Below are 24,200 nucleotides of genomic sequence, written 5' to 3'. Positions count from 1 at the left end.
ATGCAATAAGGCAAACTGGAGTGTGAATTCATCCATGAAGCTGGTAAGATATGTTATACCCATCTTTCCTGTGGTATACAACTCAGAACATATATAAAACAGGACAGGATCCTTTAAAAAGAACCCTAACAGGTATCTGGAGATGGGAATATAGACTAATAATTCATGTGAAGTGTGTTAAAAGGCAGAAAGTCAAGAGAGAATGACAGGCTTAACATCGCTCTTCAAAGGCATATTTTCACATACCTTCTGTGCCTATACCAGACCCACTGATATTTTTTTCAATCTTTTAAAATGGGGGGAAAGAATCACTCTCAAAGTCCCTGGTTTATAGCATGGTAGAAAAAACAAAACCAAATTCTACCTTTTGAAGAATAAAATGTTTTAGCGGGACTTCCCTGGTGGCACAGTGGTTTAAAATCCTCCTGCCACTGCAGGGGTCGCAGGTTCGAGCCCTGGTCCGGGCAGATCCCACATGCCGCAGAACAACTAAGCCCATGTACCACAACTACTGAGCCTGTGTCCTAGAGCCCGCGAGCCACAACTACTGAGCCTGCGTGCCACAACTACTGAAGCCCACGCGCCTAGAGCCTGTGCTCCGCAACAAGAGAAGCCACCGCAATGAAAAGCTCATGCACCGCAACGAAGAGTAGCCCCCACTCGCCACAACTAGAGAAAGCCCGCGCACAGCAAGCGAAAACGCAGCCAAAAAATAAAAAGTTTTAGCTGATACTGACTTTCCTTTACATTACAGGTGATTTAATCAGGCCACCACTGATGGACCATTTAGTTTTCAATTTTCACTATCACCAAAAAATGCCAGGGTTCCCAGAAGTGGAACTGCTGGATTAAATAATGTTCATTTCTAATTAGCTGCACGATAGCCATTGGAGGTCATGGCTATCCACATTCCCACCACCAATGGAAGTATGTATGCCTGGTTCCTCACACCCTTGCCCAACAACGTCTTTTTCTCTTAAGAGCACTGTTCATGTCTAAGAGCCATTTATACTTCACTTTTCTGCCAACTGTCTGTTTATATCCTTTGTTCATTTTTCTACTGGGCCTGTCTTCTCAATGGTTTGTAGTGGTTATTTAAAAGTAAGAAAAGGAGCCCTTTGTCTCAAAGCATTCCCTCTTCAGCTCATTCCAATCTGTACCACTCAACTGAAACTGCCTTTTTAAGTCACCAGTGACCTCCAGATGGGGCTAAATCTAAGTGAAACTCTTCTGTCCTCCTCTCAACCTCGCTCTCGGGAGCATTCAGTACTGTTCACCAGGAGACCCTCCTTACTGACACCTTCTCCTCACTTGGCTTCTTTGAGATCACACCCACCTTGATTTCTCACTGGCCACCTCTCGGTCTCCTCCGAGGCAGAGGTTCCCACAGGGTTCAGACTGTGGACACTACCTAGGTACACTCTCCCCAGCTGACTACAGTGGCTGGGGTGTCCACTTCCATGTCTTCTACTCACCCTGTTGCCGAAGCAACCGAAACAAGGCCTGGGGAGACTTCAAAAAAAAAAAAAAAAAAAATGGTTTTGTTGAATAAATGAAGCCGTCTCCACAGGTTTTTAAATATACCTCTGTAAACACAGTTGAGATTCAAATTTATAAAACCAACTAAGGCCATCTCTGCACTTCAAACACAGGTACCCAACTACTAGCAGACATTTCCCCTTGGATGTCTTGCAAGCACATTAAATTTAGTATCTCCTAAACGGGTTTTTGCTCTCTATCATACACTGACCAGCAACCAAACCTTTTCCTCACTAAGTTCTCCCTGCCCCAGAAAAGGTACACCCCAGCTGTAAAAGACAGAGTCTGGCTCCTCTTTTCCCTTCCAATATCCAATTCATCAAAATTTTGTCAACTCCATCTTCTGAGTATCTCCCCTTCTTCATCTTCCTCTGCCACCACCCAGAGGACAAAAACAGCTTCCTACTTCATCTCCTTGCATCTCCTCTGGCCCTTTAAGCCACCGTTTACTTGCGTTCCTATTCAGTGACCTCTGCCACTCCACGTGAGCAATAATAACAGCGGTGATAATCTGATCTATGCGGTCCACTGTGGTAGCCATATAAGGCTTTAAGCACATGAAACATAGCTAGTTCGAACTGAGAAGTACGTATGTGTAAAATATACACTTGACTTCAAAGACTTAGTACAAAAGAAAGAAGTGAAAATATCTCATTAATAATTTTATATGACATGCTGAACTGACAATATTTTGTATTACTGGGTTAAATAAAATACATTAAAACTAATTTTACCTGTTTCCTTTTCATAAGGCCACTAGAAAATTTATGATTACATATGTAGCTTGCACTGTTATCTCTATTGAGACACTGTCCTGATTCACTGAGGGCACCAGCATGCCATCTTTTTAAACCACATGTGACCAAAGCATTGAAAGCACCAGGCCTGGCACTGGGCAGGCACCCAGATATTTGCTGAAAGAATTATGGTCAACAATTGGTATCCTTTATGTACACTCATTTAAAAACAAAACACTGAAAATTTAGCTCTTACTTGAAGTTGAACCACACTTTTAAAGTACAATTTGGGCTTCCCTGGTGGCGCAATGGTTAGGAATCCGCCTGCCAATACAGGGCACATGGGTTTGAGCCCTGGTCCGGGATGATCCCACATGCCGTGGAGCAACGAAGCCCGTGCGCCACAACTACTGAGCCTGCGCTTTAGAGCCCGTGAGCCACAACTACTGAAGCCCGCGCGCCTAGAGCTCGTGCTCCACAACAAGAGAAGCCGCCGCAATGAGAAGCCTGCGCACCACAACAAAGAGTAGCCCCTGCGCGCAGCAACGAAGGCCCAACACAGCCAAAAATAAATAACAAATAAAATAAATTTTAAAAAAGAAATGAAATACTATGTGTATTAAAACAACTTTTTTTTTTAAATTCAACAAATGTATACTGAGACCTGCTCTGCAGAGCACACCAAAGCCAGGTGTCCTGACTTCTAGCTGGTACCGCGGCAGGGTCACTGCACCCAGTCACCCTTTCATTAAGGAAACCCATGACATGGAGTCAGAGAAAGGCCTTCTTTGTTTTTCATATCTTGCATTCTTACAATAAATCATTTGAATTTATACAAATAGTACACAAATACATTCTTCTAAACTACTGTAACAATACAAAGGGACAATCTCCTTCTACCTACCCAGCTCCTTCCAATCACAGTAATCAGTTTCAGAACTGTTAAGAAAACAACTAAGTTGAAACTTTACACATACATGAATTCTAAGAAATACTTTGTCTACTTCTCTAACATTCATCCTAATTATGTCATTAATTTTTGTAATTTTTCGGTGCTGAATTTTCTGCTGGAAGGGAAAGTCAGAAACTGGGGAAGACTGGAAATTTAAGGTGGCCTAAAAAGATTTTGAGTCATCAACCCTTAAAACTTAGTCATCACAACTCAAAAAATCAGCCATGAGAGAAGGAAAGCTAGTGGACAGTATAAGGAGGGGAAAAAAAAGTAGACGGTTAACATGGAAAGTCTAATTAATAAGATTTAGGTCGTGATCATCTTGTAATGTATTTAAATATCCAATCACTATGCTGTACACCTGAAATTAACATAATATTGTCGTACCAACAATATGTCAAGTGAAAAAACAAAACAAAACAAAACAAAAAACCTGGGAGGTGGGGCTTTGCAAAAAGTATCACACCACCTTATGTTATGCCCTGCAACATTTAAACTACCAGAGAGGGTGTGGTATCTTCAAGAGGGCAAGGCTTACAGTCAGTGTGGGGTCTTCTAAAGAAACAAAAAATGCACTCTCAGATGGCCTCACAAACACACAGAGTACATTTCAAAACAAACATTATTACATTTTAAGTCTAGAACTATAATCTGAATGGATTTCAATGTGATTTAGGTTGGAAGCCCTTTAAAAATTTCAATTTGGGTCCACATTCAACCTCCAGAGACAGATCACAACCAAAGAAGACACATGAGCGAGACTGCAGGAAAGGTTACGCCCAAACAGAGAAACTTACAACTACCTGCTTACAAGGCAGAGGACACTGCTTACAAGGCAGAGGAATCGAGGTCTTCCACAGATGGCAAGTGAGGTAGGGGGAATTGTTTTAACTGGTAGACCTTATTCGGATCCTGATTTGCCAAAATTAGAAAACTGTATATATAAAAATTATCACATTTGAGACAATTGGAAATTTCAACTCTGACTAGGTACTGGATAGTATCAAGCAACTGCTTTGTGGGAGTTTTATTTAGATGTTATAGTTTTGTGGTTATGTTATGGTTAAAACAAAAAAAAGTTTATTTTTGAAAGATTTATACTGACATATTTACAGAAGAAACAAGATAATTATTTTGAGATTTTCTTCAAAGTAATATGTAAGGGGCTAGCCATAAAGGAAAAATTAAACAACTGAATTCCATTAACTCCTCTTCCTCCAGAGACACAATGACAACCCACAGAGTAGGCAAAGATATTCACCATGTTTGTATCTCCTGAAAGATTCATATCCAGAATAAAAGAAACCCTACCAATTGTTGTGTTTGAAAATATGTCCACGGGCTTCCCTGGTGACGCAGTGGTTGAGAGTCCGCCTGCCAATGCAGGGGACACGGGTTCGTGCCCCGGTCTGGGAAGATCCCACATGCCGCGGAGCGGCTGGGCCCATGAGCCATGGCCGCTGTTAAATGCACTGAGACTTTTGAGGTTGTGTCATACAAATGATAGCTTCCACTTGGTGCTATTTCTCTCAAATCACTCTCTCAGGGGAAAGTCAGTCACCATGTCCTGGGGACAGGACACTTCGGCAATCCTGTCAAAGGCCTACATGAAAAGGAACTGTGGCCTCCCACCGACAGCCAGGACTAACTTGCCAGGCACGTGAATGAGCCACCTTGGGAAGGATCCTCCAACTCCAGTCAAGCCTTCAGAGGCTGATAACATCCAAGCCAAATGGCCCAGCCAAGTCGCTCCCAAGTTCCTAACCCACAAAAACTATGAGATATTAAATGTTTACTGGTGCTATAAACCACTAAGTTTGGGGATAACTGCTATGAAGCAACAGAGAGTTAATACGATAAAACAGATAATGCAACCAACAAAAGAAAAGGAGACAAATATTACTCTTCGTTAAAAAAGAATAACTAGGGGGTTGGGGAAGGGAAGGATTGAGAGTTTGGGATTAGCAGATGCAAAATATTGTATATAAGATGGATAAACAACAAGGTCCTACCGTATAGCACAGGGAACTATATTCAATAACCTGTGATAAGCCATAATGGAAAAGAATATTAAAAAGAATGTATATATTGGGATTTCTCTGGCGGTCCAGTGGTTAAGACTCCGTGCTCCCACTGCAGGGGGCACAGGTTCAATCCCCGGTAGGGGAACTAAGTAAGATCCCACATGCTGCGTGGCATGGCCAAAAATAAATAAATGAATGATGAATGAAAAGAAAAGGAAAAGCAAAAGCATGTGTGTGTGTGGGTATATACTTATGTATAACTGAGCCACTTTGTTGCGCAGCAGAAATTAACACAGCATTGTAGATCAACTATAGTTCAATAAAATTTTAAAAAGGTAAAAATGAAAAAGGATAACTAAACAACCAAAAACAGCATGAAAAGGTGCCTGACTTCACTAGTGCAAATTAAAACTACTGTAAGGTATCACTACAGAGCTAGGGGTGTAGCTAAAATGAAAAGCATGAAAGAAAGATATGAGCTATTAATGATAGTATGGAGTAAGCGGAACGTCACACACTGCTGGGGGAAGTGTAATCTGGTACAGCCACTTTAGTAGATGCAGCCACAGTTTTCCAAAATGGAATATATGCACACCTCTACGACCTAGCAATTTCACTTCTAGGTATATCCCCAACAATCTCACACACAATGTCAAGAGAAAAACTCAGACACAAGTGAACATACCATAAGATTCTATTTATTTAAGGAACAAAACTTAATGCAGTTAAGTATCAGGATACTTACTGGCTGCCCTAGGCAGAGAGGAGGGTATGACTGAAAGGGGACAAAGGAGATACCCGGGACCCAATTACCCAGGTGGGTTTCAGACTGTGAAAATTTCATTTATGATGTGTACTCTTCTATATTTCTATTACAATTCAATAGAGTTCTAAAATAGTAACAATCCCGGAGAGAAGTGGGGGTTGAAGGAGTAAGTAGGGCAGGACTGGCCTTGGGTTTATGGTTGTTGGAGCTGAGTACCTGAGGGTTCATTACACTATTCTATATTTGTGTTAAAATTTTCCCCTAATAAAAAAGATTTTAAATATACATTAATATAAAACTGGCTGGAACTGCTGATAAAAGCATAAACTGGGGTAATTTTTCTGGCCATAGACATCAAAGGGTGTTAAAAATCTATACATTCCTTGACCCAATTACTCTGCTTTAATGAGTTCATACTAAGATATTTATCCTGAGTAAAAAAGTCTTATATATAACAATGTCCAAAGAGTTTATAACAGAAAAAAAAAAGAGAAATGTCTAAATATAGAGGTCACAGGACACTGTGGGGACCACCACAGGATAAACAATCCAGGTCATCCACAAACACATGGAACCTGAATAACAATGATTTTATCTGCACCAAGGTTCTTTTATCTATCCATTGAAATATAGTCATTAACAAAGATGTGACCCACATCATTATGTCACCAAAAACATGCAAATTAAAACAACTGGACACACCAATTAGAATGGCCAAAGTCCAAAACACTGACACCAAATGCTGGTGAGGATCTGTAGAGCGAAGGGAACTCTCAATCACTGCTGATGGAAGTGCAAAATGGTACAGGCATTTGGAAGACAGTTTAGCAGTTTCTTACAAAACTAAACATATTCTTACCATACAATCCAGCAATCGTGCTCCTTGGTATCTATCTACCCAAGGAAGTTGAAAACTTATGATCACACAAAAACCTGCACACAGATGTTTATGGCAGCTTTATCCATACTTGCCAATACTTGGAAGCAACCAACAGGTCCTTCAGTAGGTGAGTGAACAGACTTTTCCCCTCCCCTCATGTTTCTGGGAGGGGGAAAAGAACATTTTCTTTTCTTTTCTTTTCTAGTTTGAAATATATCAGGACATTCCGTTCTTAACAAAGCTCAACTTCAAAAAAAAAACTATTTTACCAGAGCCTAACCCACTGAGGTTTTACCAGAACCTAACCTACCTGGAGGAAGGGAAATATCCAACTCCAGCCCCCTCTAACCTTCCGCATGAGGAAAGGGAAGTACACAACTCCAGGCCACTCTAGCCATCCTGTACCACCTAAGAAAAGGAAAAAAGCAGAGAAGCACCGATGAAGTTCACAGTTCAGGGGCACAGGCTCACCAAAAGACTGAGACTGAATCACAGCACTACGGAACATTTCCCCTCCCCAGACAATTTACCACTACATTTCCAAAGGTCTATTCTTCACAGTTCCTTTTACCAGTGCATCATGTCTGCCTTTCAAAAAAGATGACGAAGCATACTAAAAAGACAAAAAACAGTTTGAAGAGATTGAACAAGCATCAGAACCAGTCATGTATGCCAGAGATGCTGGAATTATCAAACCAGGAAAGCTAACAGCTTTAATGGAAAAGGCAGACAACATGCAATAACGGATAAAATAATGCAAATAGATAAAAATTCTAAGAAAGAATCAAAAAGAAATGCTACAGACCAAAAATACTGTAACAGAAATGAAGAATGCCTCTGATAGGCCCATTAGTAGACTGGACATAGCTGAGGAAAGAAACTGCGCCTGAAGATACGACACTAGAAACTTCCAAAATGGAAAAGCAAAGAGGAAAAAAACGGGGGGGGTGGGGGGGGGGGCGGTGTGCAAAATATCCAAGAGCTGTGGAACAACTACAAAAGGTATACCATACATGCAATGGGAATACCAGAAGGAAATGAGAAAAGGAAGAGAAACAATATTTGAAGCAATAATGACTGGGAATTTCCCCCAAATTAATGTTGGACACCAAACCACAGATCCAGGAATCTCAGGGAACACCAAGCAGGATAAATGCAAAACAACAAAAACAAAAACCTACACCCGGGCATATCATATATTGTCTACAAGAAACTCACTTGAAATTCAGAGACACATATAGGTTAATAGTAAAGGGATAGAGCTAGACCATACTAACACTAATTAAAACAAACTGAGAGGGCTTCCCTGGTGGTGCAGTGGTTGAGAGTCCGCCTGCCGATGCAGGGGACACGGGTTCGTACCCCGTTCCGGGAAGATCCCACATGCTGCGGAGCGGCTGGGCCCGTGAGCCATGGCCGCTGAGCCTGCGCGTCCGGAGCCTGTGCTCCGTCCGCAACGGGAGAGGCCACAACAGTGAGAGGCCCACGTACCGGAAAAAAAAAAAAAAACAAAACCGAGAGTGGCTATATTAATTTTAGACAGAGAAGACTTCAGAGCAAAGAAAGTTGTCAGTGATAAGAAGAGTTATTACAAAATGAAAAGGGGGTCAATACTCCAAGAAGACATAACAATCCTTAATGTTATGCAGTTAACAACAGCATCAAAATACAAGTCAAAAAAGGATAAAACTGCAAGGAGAAATAGATGAATTTACTATTGTAACTGGGGACTTTAACACTCCTCTATCAGAAATAGACAAATCCAGCAAGCAGAAAATCAATAAAGACATAACTGAACTCAACAGCACCATCAATCAACCATATAATTGACATGTATGGACTAATTCATCCAGCAGTAGCAAATCACACATTCTTCTCAAACACACATGGAATACGCACCAAGATGGACATTCTATGAAATACACCTTAACAAATTAAGAACAGAAATCATACAATGTCTGCCCTTAGACCACAATGCAATTAAACTAGAAATCAGTAACAGAAAGATAGCTGGAAAAACCCAATAAAACTCATAAGACTTTTTCCAGACTAAGGAAGAAAGAAGACCTAAACTGCTAATATCAGAAATGAAAGAGGGGAAGCACTACAGATCCCATATACAATAAAAGGATAATAAAAGAATATTATGAACAACTCTATAGCCACAGATTTGATAACCTAGATGAAATGGACCAACTCCTTGACAGATACAATCTGTCACAACTCACATAAGAATACAGTTTGAATAGGTCTACATCTATTAAAGAAATTGAATCAATTATTAATAACCTAAAACAGAAAGCATCACGTCCAAATGGGTTTACTGATGAATTCTACCAAACATTTAAAGAAAAAATTATACCAATTCTCTATCATCTCTTCCAAAAGACAGAAACAGAAGGAATACTTCCTAACTCATTCTATGAGACCAATCATGCTCCTTGGTATTTACTCAAACGAACTGAAAACTTATGTTCACACAAAAACCTGCACACAGATGTTTATGGCAGGTTTTTCTTAACTGCCAAAACTCGAAGGCAACCAAGATGTCCTTCAGTAGGTGAGTGCATAGACTGGTACAACCAAACAATGGAATATTACTCAGCACTAAAAAGAAATGATCTCTCAAGCCGTGAAAAGACACAGAGGAACCTTAAACGTATATTACTAAGCAAAAGAAGCCAGTCTAAAAAGGCTACAATACTGCATGTTTCCTACTATAATTCTTTCTAGAAAAAGCAAAACTATAGAGACATTAAAAAGATTAGTGAGGTCATCGGAGAGCGCTGCTCGCTGTGGGCAGAGCCTGTGTGCCACTGACGTCACCACCGCCAACTGCTTTCTGGGAGGCAGGAGTGGAAGGCCTAAGAGTTGATAATAATGGCAGATGAAGAGATTAATGAAGACTATCCAGGAGAAATTCATGAATATTTATCAACATTTGAGAATTCCACTGGGGCTGTGGATGAGATGCTGAAGAGTATGATGTGTGTTTCTAGAAATGAGTTGTTGTAGAAGTTGGACCCACTTAAACAAGCAAAAGTGGATTTAGTTTCTGCTTACACATTAAATTCAATGTTTTGGATATATGCGGCAACTCAGGGAGTCAATCCTAAGGAACATCCAGTAAAGCAGGAACTGGAAAGAATCAGAGTATACATGAACAGAGTCAAGGAAATAGCAGACAAGAAAAAGGCTGGTGACCTGGACAGAGGCGCGGCTTCAAGAGGGCATTGGAATAAATGCCCTCTGGGAACCAAAACCTAAAAATGCACCCAAAGTTGTCAATAAAGGAAAGAGTAAAATTAACCTTTTGGTTTGATGTACGCATATTCAAAAAATATATAATTGTTTTGTGTGTGGTTAAGAATTTTATTCTTTTTCTTTTTTCTTTCAATTTACTTTTTTTTTTTTAAATTGGAGTGTAGTTGCTTTACAACGTTGTGTTGGTTTCTTCTGTGCAGCAGGGTGAATCAGCTATACGGACACATGTATCCCCTCTTTTTTTGGATTTCCTTCCCATTTGGGTCATCACAAAGCATTGAGTGGAGTCCCCTGTGCTATACAATCTGTTTTCATTAGTTATCAATTTTATACATAATAGTGCATATTTTTATTGTTTTCCACAAGATAGACGATGATTATGTATCACTGTAAGGTTTAAATGTATTCCGTATTGAATTCATATATAAAATCTGTACTTTAAATTTGTAATGCTAAATACCTTTCCCCCCAGAAAGATTAAGTTATATTTATTGAATTTCTTATAGAACACTGAGGTTTTTTTTTTTTTTTTTGCGGTACGCGGGCCTCTCACTGTTGTGGCCTCTCCCGTTGCGGAGCAACAGGCTCCGGACGCGCAGGCTCAGTGGCCATGGCTCACGGGCCCAGCCGCTCCGCGGCATGTGGGATCCTCCCACACCGGGGCACGAACCCGTGTCCCCTGCATCGGCAGGCGGACTCTCAACCACTGCGCCACCAGGGAAGCCCGACACTGAGGTTTTTAACATTGTGGTATATTTATAGTTTACTGTCTCTTGACAAGACTCTTATTTCCTTATACAGGTCACTCTTTCAAGTGCCATTTTATAAGCTACTATGAAATTTAAGTTAAATGTTCTTTGTAAACATTTGTCTATTTTCAGTGAATAATGATTTTATGAAGTATGCTGAAGTTATAAATACACCTGTTTTCATTATATAATATTAAGAAAGAAAAAAAAAGATTAGTGGTTGTTAAGGGTTAAGTCTGAGGCAGGGATGAACAGGCAAAGCCCAGAGGATTTTTAGGGTAGTGAAACTGTTCTACAGACTACAATGGTGGATACGTGCTTTCATACATTTGTCTAAACCCACAGAACATACAACATTAAGAGTGAACCTAATGTAACGTGCGGACTTTGGGTGATAATGATGTGTCAACACAGGTTCATGGAGGTTGGAGGGGGGCGCGTGGGGAGACAAGGAGTATATAGGCTTCTGGCTCTGTACTTCTGCCTCAATTCTGCTGTGAACCTAAAACTGCTTATGAAATAAAATTTATTAATTTAAAAAAATGGTTAAATGTAAATTTGTGTTATGCATATTCTACAACAAGAAAGAAAAGATTTGCTAAATCACTGTTCATTTATAGTAGAGCTTAAAAACGTCATATATGTTATACATCATTTGAAAAGGAGATAAATAGAAAAGCTTTCTAAAAAAAGGTTTCCTTCCACTGCTTAACAGTTGTACTTTGTACGTAAAGATATAAAGCAAAGAAGCCAGCTTATAATTTAGTATTTTACCTATTTCTGTACCAAACACTAAACTTCTAGAAGCTTCTAAGAACAAAGTGCTTTACTGTAACAAACTAAAAGCAAGCCAGGGCTTCCCTGGTGGCACAGTGGTTAAGAATCTGCCTGCCAATGCAGGGGATATGAGTTCGAGCCCTGGTCCGGGAAGATCCCACATGCAGCGGAGCAATGAGGCCCGTGTGCCACAACTACTGAGCCTGCGCTCTAGAGCCCACGTGCCCCAACTACTGAAGCCCGTGCGCCTAGAGCCTGTGCTTGGCAAAAGAGAAGCCACCGCAATGAGAAGCCCGCGCACAGCAACGAAGAGTAGCCCCTGCTCACCGCAACTAGAGAAAGCCCACGCACAGCAGTGAAGACCCAACGTAGCCAAAAATAAACAAATTTATATTGAAAAATAAAAAAATAAAAGCAACCCCAATTTTTTTGTGATTAAAAATAAAAATCTAAAGCCCACTGAAATGGGAAATGGCTATAAAGTATACCAGTAATTAAAAAGAAGGCAGATCTCTGTGTACTGCATGGGACTCAATGAAAAGTGATGAATGATAAGAAAAAAAGGTGTATGCCTAACACTGTATAGTTTCTATAAGCACATATATAAGTAATACAAACACAAAGAAAAAAAATAAAAAAAAATAGACATAACTATTAACAGCAGAAGACAGAAAAGAACTGGGGGAAGGTGAGCAGAAGAGATTTTAGTCTTACCTATTTTTACTTTTTTTCAAAGCAAATATAATCATGCATTGACTAAGTTTTTGAAACTAAGGCTTCTATTCTAAACAGAAAAACGGCAACAGAGTAAAAAAGAAAATTCACAATATCCTACTACCAGTCAAGATTTCAAAACCAAAGCCAGTGAAAGAGTTCATAAAATATTAACCATTAACAAAATCAGCATAGCCTTAATCACTTGGTCTGTGAAAGTTTATGACTTCTACATTAATAAATACACTTGCAAGGGAAAAAAAAAAAAAACCCTACAAACTCAAATTACCCAAAGTTATCTTCTATGGAAAAGGGAGGAGAACTTTAATATTACTTCCATTTTATATAGGAAGAAGCTGGGGCTCAGAAAGTGAAATAATTTGCCCAAAGTCAGAGAGCTAGTTCAGTAGTCAAACCAAGATTCCAATCCAGTTCTCATCAACTTAACAATGCTTTCCCGAAATCATTCTGGCTAGACCTCCTCCCTCCCTCCCAGAGGTTCCTTCTTCATATAAAAGATGAACATCCTACACTCACCTTAAGGTGAAAAGAGTTAAAATATGCAAGTAATGACTCAAGCACAAGTGACAACCGTAATAACAGGCACTGGGCAAACAAAATAGGAAGAGACAGTTACATCTACCCAGTGTAAGGCAGGTATGTAAGAAGGGCAGGCTGCTGAAGGTTTACACTAATCAAGAGGCAATTCAGCAGTCACTGATGCCAAAAATTGAAAAATTTTAAGCCTGACAATATGGTAAATGGCAGGAATGGACTCTACTTTTTTCAGGGGATAAACATAAACATGCCCAATAACGCTTAACTTTAATCCTCACAACAATTCTGCTAAACCAGCTCGCTCTCTCTCTACCCTGTGCCCCTACAACTCTTTCTCATTCTTTCCTCGTTGCCCTGGAAGATTATCAAACTCTTATTTTTTGAAATTTGATGAAAACAATGGTTATAATACCTATGCATTTCAAGCTCCTTGGCCTCACTGAACATTACTCGGATAGGACTAGAGGTAGTTATTAACTCTTTACTCCTGGCATCGGCAGCACTGGCACCAAACCCCCTAACTCTCCTCAATTTACAAGTCTTGCTAACCACACTATCATAAAGTGAGTTCCAGCCCAGCCCAGCCTATGCTAGTATGTTCCTCCATGCCTCTTTTAATTTACTAGTCAGAGTAAGAAAAGACTTAATATAAAGAAATAAGTATAAAACCATCCCCCCTCTCCCTCAGGATAGGCCACGTATTATAAATGCTGAACTCTACTCTTTTCCTTTCGCAAAGACAGATTCAGCTCAGAATCTATTTTGATCCACATCCCTTTTCCAGATTGTTTTTGGTGTTCTATACTTGGCCAGAGTCACATTTAAAGTTCACATAGACGTTTCCTAGCAATCAAATGATCCCATTTTAAAAAGGTAACTAGTCTTGAAATCCTTTCCATTTCTGGATATAAAAATGAGCTAATTAATATGAAGAACCAGAAAATCTTTAAGAAATTCCTTATTGACACAGGAATACTCCATTTAAAGGAGGAAAAAACAATCACATTTGCCAGCTCTTAACAAAATGAACATCCTTGGGACTTCCCTCGTGGCGCAGTGGTTAAGAATCTGCCTGCCAATGCAGGGGACACGGGTTCGAGCCCTGGTGGGGGAAGATCCCACATGCCGCGGAGCAACTAAGCCCGTGCGCCACGACAACTGAGCCTGCACTCTAGAGCCCGTGTGCCACAACAACTGAGCCTGTGCTCTACAGCCCGTGAGCCACAACTGCTGAGCCTGCACACCACAACTACTGAATCCCGCGAGCCACAACTACTGAAGCCTGCGCACCTAGAGCCCGTGCTCCACAAGAGAAGCCACCGCAATGAGAAGCCCACACACCACAACGAAGAGTAGCCCCCGCTCGCCACAACTAGAGAAAGCCCACGCGCAGCAACGAAGACCCAACACAGCCAAAAAATAAAAATGAATTTTTAAAAAATGAACAGCCTGTATTACTTGCAATTCTTAAAGTTTTTTGAATGCTGACACATATCCAAAACAATATCTGGTACGTGATTATTCAAAAGTAGCAAGATGCCGAAAGAACAATCGAAAATAAAAAGTAATACCAGCAATCTAAAAATAAAAAAAGACTAAACATATCTGCTGGACTGGCCAACATGAAGAGCACTTTAGGCACAGAATACCTCAAATTCCTGGATAAGGAACAACTGACAGCTCACTTCTAGTTCTAATCTAATTAGGCAATAGCTGCATATAAACTGGGATTAAAAGCATTTGAAAATTCTTATAAGGGTAAAGATATCAATTAACTTCAGGCCTTAAGTTAAATATGAAATGTCTAAGATCACCAAGAAAAGAAGTGTCTAATCTCTTACTGGGTGTAGGTAGAAAGAGCAGACAGGAATGAAGGAAAAAAATCCCACAATATATAGGCAAGAAAAGGAAAAGAACAGAAAAAAAGCCCAATTAGAGAGCACAAAATACGAAAGTAGAAATAAACCAAATATTTCAATCACAACTAATGCAAATAGACTAACCACCTTAAACTCAAATTATAAAAATGCAATCTAGCTGTGTGCTGCTTTCAAAGGGCACTCCTAAAACATTAAGGACACCAAAACTTGATAGTTAAAGGGCAGAAAAATATATACCAAGCAAACATTAACTAAAGTCCCTTGGTACAGCTATGCCAATATCTGACAAAATATATTTTAGTGGAAAAAATGTTCCTAGAAACACAGATTCGTTACAGAATGACAAACTGTGCAAGTCACTGGAAACTTAGCAATTCTAAACGTATAGATAGAAAGCAAAAATTGAGAGAACTATAGGAATTTGACAAATGTTCCATCACAATGGGATTTTAACAACACCCCTCTCTGTAACTGATGGAACAAGCAGACAGTATTAGTTAAGGACACTAGTTCGAAAGTGAATTCAATTAATGTGTTTCATCCAATAGACATGGGAAAACCTGACCTTAAAATTGGAAACACATTCTTTTTTTTTTTTTTTTTTTTTATGCGTTACGCGGGCCTCTCACTGTTGTGGCCTCTCCCGCTGCGGAGGACAGGCTCCGGACGCGCAGGCTCAGCGGCCATGGCTCACGGGCCCAGCCGCTCCGCGGCATGTGGGATCTTCCCAGACCGGGGCACGAACCCGTGTCCCCTGCATCGGCAGGCGGACTCTCAACCACTGCGCCACCAGGGAAGCCCATTCTTTTTAAACACACATGGAAAACTGATAAAAATTTGCCACAAACTAGACACCATTAAAACAGCCTCAACAATTTCAAACAATCAAAATCACACTGGACCACATTTTATTAGCACAACGTATGTTAGCAATCAATAACAAAGATTAAAAGATACAGGGCTTCCCTGGTGACACAGTGGTTAAGAATCCACCTGCCAACGCAGGGCACATGGGTTTGAGCCCTGGTCCGAGAAGATCCCACATGCCGTGGAGCAACTAAGTCCGTATGCCACAACTACTGAAGCCCTTGTGCCTAGAGCCCATACTCTGCTACAAGAGAAGCCACCGCAACGAGAAGCCTGCACACCACAACGAAGAGTAGCCCCCACTCGGCACAACTAGAGAAAGCCCGCGCACAGCAATGAAGATCCAATGCAGCCATAAATAAATAAATTAAATATATATCAGCATTTTTTAATACACTTTCTAAATTTCTAAGGCAGAGAAGAAATCAAAATGAAAATGTGAAGATATTCAGAACTAAAAGATAAAAATTTTGCATAGCAAAACTACTGAATTGGAGCTAAAGTAGTATTTAAAGGGTAGTTACTACTTTATTTACATATATATGTATACATGTACACAAAAGACCTGAAAATTAATGAGCTAAAAATCCTTGTTTAAGAAACTAAATATTAGTAATTAATTACAAATCAGGCGAAGTCAAAAGATAAGAGATTATAATTTTCTGCCAATATATTTGAAAACACGGACAAAATAAATGTTTTAGAAAAATGTAAATTACCAAATGTGACTCAAGAAAAAGAAAACTCTAATGAGCCTATAAATATTAAAGCAACCAAGACAGTAATTTTTAAATTCAGAGAGAAAACACCAGGCCCTGATGGTTTTACAGGCAAGTTTTATCAAAATGAAAGAATAGATAATTCCAATTTTACATACAAACTCTCTAAGAGAAAAAAAACATACAAATACTACAGCTTATTTCATTAGACTGAGAATACCCTTGATAGCAAAACTCATAGAGCTGATACAAAAAAGGAAAGTTAAAGATCTTACCAATGAACATAGATACATAAATCCTAAGATATTAGCAAGTAAAAAAAATATCTAAGGGAATTCCCTCGCAGTCCAGTGGCTAGGACTCGGCACTTTCACTGCTGGGGCCACAGTTCAATCCCTGGTCAAGGAACTAAGATCCCGCAAGCCGAGTGGCAAGGTCAAAAAAAAAAAAAAAAAAAAAAAATACATGCGGGCTTCCCTGGTTGCGCAGTGGTTGGGAGTCCACCTGCCGATGCAGGGGACACAGGTTTGTGCCCCGGTCCGGGAAGATCCCACATGCCGTGGAGTGGCTGGGCCCGTGAGCCATGGCCGCTGAGCCTGCACGTCCGGAGCACCGCAACCGGAGAGGCCACAGCAGTGAGAGGCCCGCGTACAGCAAAAAAAAAATTTAAAAAAAAAGCCAAAAACAAAAGAACAATTTTGTTTAAAAAAAGAATATGTCATGATTGAGCTGGATTTATCCCAGAAATGTGAAATTAATTCCAATATTACCTTTTAGAGCAATTTTTCACATTACCAGATTAAAGGAGAAAAACTGTAATATCATCCCAATAGAAGTAGAAAATGCATTCAATTAAGTGCAATGCCCACTTGTGATGTGTTTTTAAATTTCTCCATAAACTAAGATTGAAGAAATCTTCCTCAACCTGTTAAAGGAAAAAAAAAAAGTATCCACACATTTAATGGTGAAAGATAAAAGCATTTCCCTTAAAACCGGGAATATGACAAAGATGCCCGCCATTACCATTTATATTTGGCACTGGTGATGGTTGCCATGAAGCAGTGCAGTTAAGACTAGAGTTAAGATATAAAAAGTAAAAGGACTGGAAAGAAATGACCTGTCATTATTCAAAGATTAGATGATTATCTACATAAAAACCCCCAAGAGTCCACAAGCAAATTATTAAGTTAGAGAAGTTAATGAATATGACTCACATATAAAGTCATCTGCATTTCCATTTACCAGCAAAGAGAAATTTTTAACTTAAAAAAAAATTTACAACAGCAACAAAAACTATAAAGCAACCAAAGAACCAAAATCTAACAACAACAACAACAAATGCAAGACCTGTAGAAAGAAAAAAACATAAAACTTTTTAAAAGACCACTACCTATAAACCAAAAAATCTATTTCCTCCTCTACTTGGGTAGTATGAGGGACAGAAGAAAAGATTAGAAGATATTAAGATCCATTTTTGCCCTTTTATTACATGCTTTCAAAAAATACTTTTTTAGGGCTTCCCTGGTGGCGCAGTGGTTGAGAGTCCGCCTGCCGATGCAGGGGAAAGGGGTTCGTGTCCTGGTCCGGGAAGATCCCACGTGCTGCGGAGTGGCTGGGCCCGTGAGCCATGGCCGCTGAGCCTGCGCATCTGGAGCCTGTACTCCGCAATGGCAGAGGCCACAGCAGTGAGAGGCCCGCATACCGCAAAAAAAAAAAAAAAAAAGACAAACAGGTATTTCACAGAAGAAGAAATCCAAATAGCCAAAAAAATGCTCAACTTCAGTAGTAATATGAAAGAACATTAAAACCATGCAGAAATAAATGAATTAATAAAAATGGCCAAAGAATTACTTGAACAGACGTTCCTCTAAAGAAGATAAACAAACAGCCAATAAGGACATGAAAAGATGCTCAACAGCATTAGTCATTCAGGAAAGGCAAAATCACAATGAGATACCACACTTCACTAGCATGGCAATCATTTTTTTTTTAAAGGGAAGATAATGTATGTTGGTGAGGACATGGAGAAATTAGAACGCTGATACAGTGTTGGTGAGAATATAATATGGTACAGTCACTTTGGAAAACAGTTTGGTAGGTCTTCAAAATGTTAAACACAGTTACATTACCTAACAATTCCACTCCTTAGTATACACCAAGAGAAATAAATACCTATGCGCCTCCAAAGACTTATACACAAATGTATAAGCAGTATACAGCAGTACTGTTCACAACAGTCAAAAAGTGGAAACAATCCAAACATGCACCAACTGATGAATGGATAAATAACATGTCCTATGTCCATACAATGGAATGTTATTCAGCAATCAAATGAAATGACACTGATACTGAAATATGCTACAACATGGATAAACCTTGAAAACATGCTAAGTGGAAGAAGCTAGTCACAAAAGACCACATATTGTATGATTCCATTTACATGAAATGTCCAGAACAGGCAAATCCACAGAAAGTCCATTAGTGGTTGCCTAGAGGTTAGGTGGGAATGGAGAGTCACTGCTAATGGGTACAAGGTTTCTTTTCAGGATGATGAAATGTTCGAACATTAGACTGTGATCATCACACAGTTCTGTGAATATACTAAAACCTATTAAATTGTACGCTCTAAGTGGGTAAATTGTAATATGTGAATTACATCTCAATAAAGCTATTAATTTAAAAATGAGATGTAAGTTCACACCCACCAATCTGGCAAATACAAAGAAGTCGGACAATACCAAGAGTTGGCAAGGATGCAGAACAACAGTGCTGGTAGGAGGGTAAACTGGCTCAACTATTTTTAACTAAAGTTAAAGCTGTACAGATCCCACTACCCTGCAATTCTAGTTCTCTCCAAGGCTTCATACCTTGGAGAAATGCTTTTGCACTTGTTCAAAGCCTCGTTGTTTCTTTAGTGGAAACAATCCTATCCTACAATGATAGGACAGAGAATAAAATGAGATATTCAGTCTGAAATAGAACACAGAAGTGAAAAGGAATAAACTATAGCTACACACATCAATGTAGACAAAACTCGTTATCTGCATGGTCTCACTTCCCTCACTTCCCAGCTTCAAGTCCATACCTCACCATTATAATCACTCCCTTGACCTTCTCTTGCTTTGCCACTTTTGCCTGGGTAAACCACAACTGCAACACTGCCTACTCTGCTCCCAGGAAAAAGAACACAACTGCTTTTTTCACTCTAAACTAAGGATGGCTCCCCTCAGGAGGCCATTCCACATGGCTAGTCCATTCACATTCTGACCTTCCCATAGAATACTGCGTACCTTCTCCTCTCTCCTCACAACCCACCGGCCCCTACTCACCCTCATTTTTACTGATAAATCCTCCTATTTCACGGAGAAAAAAAAGAAAGAAGAAAACGGCCCTGCTCCCACCATGCCAGCTCCCCTACTATGCTCTCCCTCATCTCACCAAGGAAGAGTATACGGGTGCTCCACGTGGGCCCATTCCCAGCAAATGTCCCCTCTCCCGCTTCATCAACGTGTTCATTCTGTACAGAACCATTTCCCACGAACAGTACAAAAATGCTGTAATTTCGGCCATCTCAACCAAACTTTCTCAGGACCCCAACTCTCCCTTTAGCATGGCGCCAAGTGCCCACAAAAGGGCTTTCTCTACTTGCCCTCCTCTTCTCTCAATCCCTCGTGAACCCTCCCTTCCAGGCTCTTCCTGCACCACCGTGTGGGGACTGCTCTTGTCAAGGTCATCAGTGACTCACGTGCCACCAAAGCCAGAGGACAAGTCTGGGCCCTCATTTCACCTGAGGGCACAGCAGGAGCACTGGGCGTGGGTTCTCACTCCCTCCCCCTTGACGACACCTCCCCCATCTTCAAAGATGCAAGGACCACCTGGTTCTCCTCTACCTGGGAGCCTGCCTGTCCCCATTTTCCTTGCTGCCTCGGCCCTCATTCATCAGTGCGCTCACTCAACATCAGGACTTTTAAGTGTCATCAAAACACTGAGGACTCTCACATGTCTATCCTCAGCCCAGACCTCTCCCCTCAACTCCGAACGCCGTAACCCTACGTGGCTCCAGTCGGCTCTCGAACGAAGACGGTCACAAATGCAACAGGCCCAGACCCCAGCTCTTGATCTTACTTCCAAACCTGCACCTCCCACCACCTTGACCGCAAGCAAAAACCCCTGGTCGGTATCACCTTCACTCCGTTCTCTCAGCTATATTCAATCTGTCAACAAAGCCTGTTGGCCCGACCTTCAAGATGCACCCAGAATCCAACCACTCCTCACTTCCACCCTTGTGCCCCGTCAGTCCAAGCTGCCATTATTGTTTTGTTGGATCCTGGGCAGCAGAGGGGCAGCTATTCTTAACATGGTTTCAGGGGAACCTTTTAAAAACATAAATCAGATCTCATATCACACCCCTGCTCAAAACACTACAACACTTCCCATCTCATTCAGAGAAATAGACAAAATCCCAACTGCCTGTGTGACTGGCTCCCGCGCCCACCCCCCCCCACCCCCACCCCACCCCCGCCCCCCCCCCCCCGACTTTCTCTCCTGCCACTCTCCCTCCAGCCTGGCTCTCTACTGTCCCTCCAACACAACAGGTACAACCCTTCTTAGCACCTCACGTGCACTGGACTCTGCCTGTGAGACTCCCCTTACCCCACCCCCACCCGGAGCCACGTGGCTCCCTGCCTCACCTCCTGTGTTCAGAGGTCTCAGGAAGGCCCCTCCTGACCACCTTATTTCAATCTGCAAACAGCCCCCACCCACCTGGCTTGACTTTGCTCCCAGCTGTATCACCACATGACTACCGTGTCTTTGACTTTCTGTCTTTAACTGTCTTTCTCCACCAACACGTAAGTTCCAGAGGACAGGGACAATGTCTTCTTTGCTCACTGCTAATATAGCCAGCATCAGAACGTATGTTTTATCGCCTAAGACATAAGTACTCAACCATCTGAATAAATGAGTCTCAAAAACAGTAAGAGGGGAGGGGTGAATTACAGAACAAAATGATTCCATTTATATAAAGACATGCAAAAATTAAGTTATATTATATAAGGATACATTCACAGATGGTAACACCATAAAGTAAATCGAGAAAATGATACATGCAGGTCAGCCCTTGCTTTGGGGAGGTCAGAAGAGGTAGGAGTGGTCGGGGAGGTCATACAGGAAGCCAAAGGTAGTGGCAACATTCCATTTCTTAAGCTGGTCAGTGGGTGCACAATTGGTAGTTTTAACATTTAATATCTGTACCCATGCTGACATATACTCCTTGAACATATGATCTCATTAAAAATTGAAACAAAGAACAGGTTAGAGCAAGACAGGTCAAATCCAGCCCACCACCTGTTTTTGTAAATAAAACTCTACTATAAGACAGCCCACCTTCGTGTGTTTCATGTTGACTGTGGCTGCTTTTACACCACAGCAGCAGAATCGAGTAGTTAGAGACCATATAGCCAGCAAAGCCTAACATATTTACTGACTGGCCCTTTACAGAAAAGAGTTCTCTGGTTATAATGTGAAATTTGAAAAGAAACTGAAAGCAAAATTTAAAAGAGCCAATCTTCTGTTAAAAAACACTGATCTCTCAAGGACTTCCCTGGCGGTCCAGTGGTTAAGACTATGAGCTTCCACTGCAGGGGGCATGGGTTCGATCCCTGGTTAGGGAACTAGATCCCACATGCCTCGTGGCACGGTCAAATAAATAAATAAAAGTTAAAAACGAAAACAAAACATTGATCCTTCAAGACATGTGATTATCTCCAAGAGCACAGTACACTGAAAAAATATGGTTCCATATAACACGAGGGATTCCAAAGCAAACGGGGTTTTTATACTGTCTTAAAGCAGCAGAGAGATTTTAAAGATGAATATTTTAGAAAGCAAAGTGCAAAACCTCAAATTTATGATCTCTACTCCCACCCCAGTAAGAAAATATTATCACATTTTAGCAAATAAAATCTATATAACATAATCCAAATTTGGGAGGAAAAGGAAGACAACAACAACACTACCACCGAACTCTACAACCTGCCCTCCTCTACAACCTGCCCTCACCCGCTTCGCCATCATCCTATACTTCCCCAGGGCAGCTAGTTAGACCTCGAAGGTCCTCTATGATGCCATAATACTCCATTTCACTTTTTCAGGGCATTTCACTGAAGCTTTTATTATTCATCTCTGAACTTATTTCTATTGTTATTAGGAAGAAGACTGATAACAGTAATATTAAAACAAATATTACTGTGTACTAGGCATTGTGCTAGTTCGTTTATATTTAATATTCATTTCACAAACAGGAAACAAAGGAACAGAGATGTCATCTAACATTATGATTACACAGCTGGAAGACTGTGGAAGCCAGAACTCAAAGTCAGCTATTTTAGCTCCTGTGCACTCTTGACCTCCACAAGACACTCTGAATTGAGAACAGAGAACAGATATTAATCTGTGAAAACTTCCTTAGCTTAAAATACTATCCCTATGATAGGTGCCAAATACATAGCTGCTGTATCCATCTAAGAGTATAATAAATCAAGGATGAGAGGTCCACAGTAGAAAGGGGGGAAGGGGGTGATTCAGAGAGTATTGTTTAATCAGAAGGGATTGGGTCTCATCACAGGCAACAGAGGCAGATGTGACCTGCCCACTGTCCAGAGGCAACAGAAACCCTATGTATCTCTAAGTCAACAAAAGTAAACCAGGAGACACTACACTCCCTCATCTACTACAATGACAAAAACAGATATGTACTACCACTAAAAAACAAACAACAACAACAAACAAAACACCAACTCAGAAGTTAACCATTTATTCTTTTTTCTTTAAATTTTTATTGGAGTATAGTTGATTTACAATGTTGTGTTTATTCTTAACTCGCCTGAGTTCCAGCTATGATGTTATTGTTGAAACAAATGACATTTGAAATTACGGTCTATTGGGGCCACCGAAACCCTAAGGAATCACCCAGGAACTGAGATTTCTCTGCTGCCTACAGGTCCATTTTCCAGAATGACCTAAATCTTTCTCTAATAATCAGTGACCTCCAAAACCATGATTCTCATAAAAGGAAGCCCCAAACAGCCACTCAAGTCAATACTTGTCAATGTTCCTCGCACCACTGCCTCATCTGGGGACTGAAGGCCCAGATTTCACCAAGGTCCAGCCAATGCCTACTGACTACACTAAGCCTTACGGGATAGAAGAGGCCACCCCGGAGTGTGCCTTAGTGGCTAGTGTAACTGCTGCCTACTCACCCTGATAGGGTCTCAGAGGGCCATGCATTCTCAGGCAAGCTCCCCTTTCTCTCCTTGTCAGTGTGTCGCATTACTGTTGACACCAGCATTATTGTTCAGATTTACATCCAGGTCCAGGGAACTCCAGGCTCCCACTAGCAATCCACACAGCTTTCTCCAAGTCTGACTCAACATTCAGTCATACTTTTACTTCTGCAGGCTTACTTGCTTTTACTTATTTATTTATTTATTGCCGCCTTTTTAGTTCGGCTGCCTAATGTTTCAAAAAAACAATCTCATTCATCTTTCCTTTGGGCCACCAGATTTCAGGGCAGTCAGCATCTGGTGTACACAAACCATTCCAAGTCAATACATATTACTGCTGTAAGATATTTTGGAATTAGTAATACCCTAGTTTTCTCCAGAGTTGTTGAGAAATACAAAATCAGAGTCTCCTTATATCAGTAAAAAGATGTTCAGAACCTATCAAACTTTATTTGTATAAAATCAGTCGATTGTGTAGTCTTCACTAATAC

The 24,200-nt window shown here is 40.7% G+C and overlaps 1 protein-coding gene and 1 pseudogene across 1 annotated transcript in view; one reads left to right on the top strand and one right to left on the bottom strand.

The window, feature by feature from the left end:
• Positions 1 to 24,200, bottom strand: part of PPP6R3 (protein phosphatase 6 regulatory subunit 3) — a 126,208-nt gene that overhangs the window by 97,096 nt on the left and 4,912 nt on the right. The window contains exon 3 of the mRNA XM_032641257.1: positions 7,209 to 7,306. The gene's annotated coding sequence lies outside the window, so the exon portion shown is untranslated. The remainder of the gene's footprint in view (positions 1 to 7,208; positions 7,307 to 24,200) is intronic.
• Positions 9,755 to 10,617, top strand: LOC116758445 (annotated as a pseudogene).

This window comes from Phocoena sinus, chromosome 8 (assembly GCF_008692025.1).
Source record: "Phocoena sinus isolate mPhoSin1 chromosome 8, mPhoSin1.pri, whole genome shotgun sequence".
In the NCBI taxonomy this organism is placed as follows: domain Eukaryota; kingdom Metazoa; phylum Chordata; class Mammalia; order Artiodactyla; family Phocoenidae; genus Phocoena; species Phocoena sinus.
Note: the sequence above shows the minus strand (reverse complement) of the source record. Positions and strands in the feature narration are given on the sequence as shown.